The sequence below is a fragment of the Vigna unguiculata genome, chromosome 6, assembly GCF_037176805.1.
Source record: "Vigna unguiculata cultivar grain cowpea cultivar isolate G323 ecotype 2 chromosome 6, ASM3717680v1, whole genome shotgun sequence".
Lineage (NCBI taxonomy): Eukaryota > Viridiplantae > Streptophyta > Magnoliopsida > Fabales > Fabaceae > Vigna > Vigna unguiculata.
In genome coordinates this window covers 24,164,958-24,169,934 of record NC_140797.1, presented here as the reverse complement: position 1 = coordinate 24,169,934, position 4,977 = coordinate 24,164,958, and the positions used below count along the sequence as shown (strand labels likewise).

The following is a 4,977-nucleotide window of genomic DNA, read 5'->3' as shown; positions in this document are numbered from 1 at the left end:
AGTAAGAGGCCTGGGTCGAATACCATTAACTTGTGTTTAGCTCGTTTAAGTTCCCCACCCGTACCACAAGTAAGCGGCCTGGGTCGAACACCCTTAACTTGTGTTTAATTCGCTTAAGTTCCCCACCCTTACCACAAGTAAGCGGCCTGGGTCGAGCACCCTTAACTTGTGTTTAATTCACTTAAGTTCCCCACCCTTACCACAAGTAAGCGGCCTGGGTCGAACACCCTTAACATACAATCGAACGCGCCATACATACACCACAAATCATCAAAATCCATCATACACAAATCTCCCTGCAACTCTTCTACCTTTTCCCGACCTCCCTCCTTCACCTTCCACCGATATAAAGACCCCACATGGCGGCTTAATATCAAGGCTTTGCTCCAAAATTCCACCATTGTCCTCACGATATGATCCGCCTCCATACCATCAATAGAGTTTATAATGGTATCTGGGAGGTTGATCGCGATATCCTTCCTCACAGATATTTTCGGCAACTCAATCAAGCCAAACTCTGGTCCCTTCACCCCACTAGCCGACCCTGCCCCACTGTCCGACCCCGCCCCGAGTAGGGTCGCCCTAACTTTCTTCACATTCTTCCCCTTGCCTGGGCGAGGCGGCAACTCGGCCTTCCTCTTCGTTCCGCCATGCACATGTACTTCCACCACGGACTCTTGTAGGTTGGGAACATCAATCTTCCCAGCTGCCTTAGCTTTAGCGGCCATCTCCTTCCTCAACGACTGGAATAACGCCAAATTCTTCTTCCCCGATTGCACCATGTGCCCTACAATAACATATTAAATCCCGTTTAAAACAACTTAGAATAAATAACACAATTTAAGTAACATATAGATACCTTCAATATCTATAATCGGATGCACCGAATTATAAACTCTAACTAGGCCCTTAGTGGGCAACTTATCAATAGACTTCATCAAGGTCTCCACCACCTCCTTATCCCCTACCGACAACTCATCGATCCCCATATCCTTGTACCGAGAAGGGGTGGCCGTCCAGCTAAATGGGAACTTTGTACTCCCATCTGCGTTCAAGAAATAGGGCTTGCCCTCTTCCTTCACCACGACTTTGAAGTATCTGTCCTTAAAATGCTTGAAGGACTAGGAAAATGCTTCCAATCTATTGATGCTGGGATGACTTATCAGAGACAGCCAAGTTGTCGGTTGGCGGGGTCTAGTATCATAGAAGTACAAAAAAGCATAAGGCGAAGGCTCCAAATATAGAGATTGGCATAAAATGCGGAAGGCTTGCATGTAAGCCCAACTATTCGGGTGCAACTGCGTAGGTGCCACGTCTAGCACGTGCAACACACTCATACTGAAATCATCTAACGACAGCCGCACATGTAGCTAAGAAAAGTGACACATGTACATGTAGAAGAACTTCTCTGTTGCCCCCTCTTGCCCGTGACACACACGGTTGATGGCGCTAACCCTCTCCAGGGAAACGATACGCCCACTTACACCCTTTGCGATAACAGACGAACAATTCAACCAAGAGTTCAGCAGGCGAGACCACTGGAATAAGGATGATTGATTACGGACATCAGCAACCACCCACCCGTAACCGTCCTTAGCCGGCCAATTACTATTGACCAACTCCTCTGGGGGACCTTCTCGGACCTTCCTCACCGTTTCCACTTACCATACCTCCAGAACTGGTGCACTCCTCGTTAACTTGCATACCTCTACTCCTCCCTGATTCTACACTCTCACTACTAGATGTAGACAACGACACACTATCACTAATAGACATACCTTTTCTCGTGTTTCTAGAAAGATGTCGGCTGGAATTGGGAACTAGTCGGACAAAAAAACGCACACAAGATCTCTAAATAGGAAATTCTCGCAAATGAACCAAGTAAACCCTTGCTTGTTTTGAAATCCATATTTATAGGCCAGAATTCCAAATGGCCAAAACCCCTTCCCACCAAAACAACAACTCATACCAATCGACACAATCATTACAAGAGACATGACTCTTAAAAAACGACGGCGCCAAAACCCCCTAATTTGACCCTGACATCCCTTCACCTACCATCAACCTTTTATCACTTTTAGCCTTAACACTGTTCATCACACTTAAAGGCTGGGGGACTGGTGTACCACACCCAACCCATCCCGTTAACACACCAACACATATCACCCTTGACCGACAACTCATATCGGCCAAGGTTGGGGGACTGGTGTACCACACATGGCCAAACTCGACCAAATAAATGATAAAACGATACATATATGCCAAAGCAATCAAGTAGTCAGTCTAAGCCGAGTTGGCCTAAGCCTTACCAAACTAAACCGATAACCTAAACGTCCAGAGAAATAACCTGCACAAGGCAACACATAACCAACATAAACCGCCAAGGAAAGTAGTCAGCCTAGGCCGACTACTCCAATATACTTAGCAAAGTTAAAGTCCCCCTAGTGTTCAGTGGGCCCTCTTAAGGCCCGGCCCATGGCATAACCAAACATGATTAATACTCTATAAATACACGTGGACCCCTGTAATTAAAGGTACGCACTCATTACTCCATTAATCACTGATTTGACCTTTTGAGAGTTTTGACTCACTTGAGCTTCGGAGTCCCTTCTGCAAGTAACCCCTCCTGGGTCCAAACCGACATATATTAACCGGGAAGAGGCCAACTGAGGAGATAGCGGACTACATGGGTAAGGTGACGCTTGTGCCTAACTTATCTTGTTTGTTCTCTGCAGGAACATTTAATTTTGTTATTTTGAAATTAAGCTCTAAATTTATATAAAGATTAGACAAATTAGCGAACGGTATTGATCAATAACCAGGTAATGAATGAGTGCCAATTAAACTCTAAAATATGATTCTAAAACAGTGCCTAAACTCTAATCTGCATATCAAAATATGCTTCAATTTGCTAAATTACTTCTCTCTCTCTGAAAATTATCTCTATACTTTTGCATTAATTTTTAGTGAGTTTTCAAAATCCAATGAGACATATGCTCTGTTTCCTTAACTAACCACCATCAATGATCTGTCTCATTGGATTTTCATTCTTTACTAATGTTATTCAACAAAAATCTGAACTCAATTAACTGACTGACATTGTTACAAAACAATTAGCATTAATTAATTGCTGTTTTATTGAAGATGCTAAACCAACAACTTAAGTGTGCCATGTTTCTGCTGCTACTTATTTCTTTACAAAGGCTGTCTTACCCTTTTTGAAGCATTCAAAACCAAACTTAAGTGTATGAAAAAAAACAGCTGAGGAACTAGTAATACATTCAAACAAGCTGTTATTTCACAGAATGATGTAATTGTTTGAACTCACATGTCAGTATGAGATTTGAACAATCGACCATGGACATAGATGACTGATAAAGTTCCACATTGAACATGACTCTGACGAGTAGCTGAAGTTCATAATATAAAAGTTGAAGACTTACATTTATCAAAGCATACCTTTCTCGATCTTTTGGCTAAGATCAAGTGTAGTATCAGTTCTTATCAGTTTAATATCTGATATGTGAACCATTGGTTCACACGATATTAAATTTATTTTTTTCATGGAGAGGGTCTATTACAGTGGCTTGCTACTGAGATTCTCAAGCATCATCATTGCTTTGCACTGCTGCAATGTACTGGTGCATCCCACTCAATTTAGTCAAACTTTGTTACTTTTAATTCCAAGTGTAAGTAGTTTATTATTTTCTTAGTAATATAGTTAAACTTAGTAAAACATCTTTAGAGGAGTTGTATTTTTGTGCACTATTTTCGTAAGTAAAACTTTCACATTGCCTGGTGTATTCTTTTTATTTCGTTATACATGCTTTCAAATTTCATTATGCTTTTCTCACCTAGGTATATCTTATTAATAAGTTTACCACTTCTCACACTAAGAATCAGCTCATGGTACGTAATAGTAACATATGTTCAAAAGCAAACAAAAATATATGAAAATAGTATAATGTGTTTGAACTCAGTTATTATTTTCACATTTGATTAATTATTTGATAAATAGCTGTTGGAAATTTTGGCTAAGAATTATGAGTTCAACATTAGACAAGGGAATTACAAGTTTGTATAAAAAGACACTATTAGGCAGGGATTCATGGAGTGTGTGTTGGAATGGTTAATGGACTTCTTAAGCCACAAGAGATGAAAATACCTCTCTTGAAATCCACAAGGGATGAACACTTCTTTTGAATCACATAAAAGATGAAGACACCTCTCTTAATCACACAAGAGATAAAGAAACACTTCCTTGAATCACACATGGAATGAACACATCCTTTGGATCACACAAAGGATGAACAACTTTTCCTAACAATACCAGTAACACTCAATTACACAAAAACCCACTTGGTGAAATTTATCACTCTACTCACACTAGATTTTCTAAAGCCTTCCCACACAGAGTACTCAAGTACTAAGATTTATCTAACTTTTGTATTTTGTAAAGAGAGCTCTCACCTCCATTTATAGAAGCCACTTTCGAAATTAGGTTAAGAATATAAAAAATTAAGTCACAGTTGTCGCTGATAATCAATTATCAAAGTGATAATCAATTATCACAATGAATTTTCTTCAAAATAATTTTTTACTGAGATAATCGATTATCATATGAGATAATCGATTATTCCAGGGAGTTTTGCAGAAATTAAAACTCTTTGGGTTCTGTTGCTTGGGTTTTTCCTTTTAACTCTTGACCTACTAATTTAACTATTTTAAATAATACAAACAAATTACAGGATTTCAACAACTAAACTACTAAAATCTTCGGTCTTCAATGTATCTCTTAAATCCAAACATTCTTTTAAATCTTCAACATGTTTCCATTAATCATCATTAAGTCTTCCTTAGTTCTTCATAAGTCATCATCATCAAAACTTTATTAAAGCAAGATGTCCTTTTGTCAACAATATTATCGATAACTAGAGTCTTACAACATAATCACTTAAGTAACTAATGTATTGTCAT

The 4,977-nt window shown here is 39.4% G+C and overlaps 1 non-coding gene across 1 annotated transcript; it reads left to right on the top strand.

The window, feature by feature from the left end:
* The first annotated feature begins 3,455 nt into the window (after positions 1-3,455).
* LOC146885667 (U2 spliceosomal RNA) lies at positions 3,456-3,652 on the top strand. Its single transcript, XR_014996171.1, has one exon. It is a non-coding gene; the product is annotated as a U2 spliceosomal RNA (small nuclear RNA).
* Positions 3,653-4,977: the final 1,325 nt, after the last annotated feature.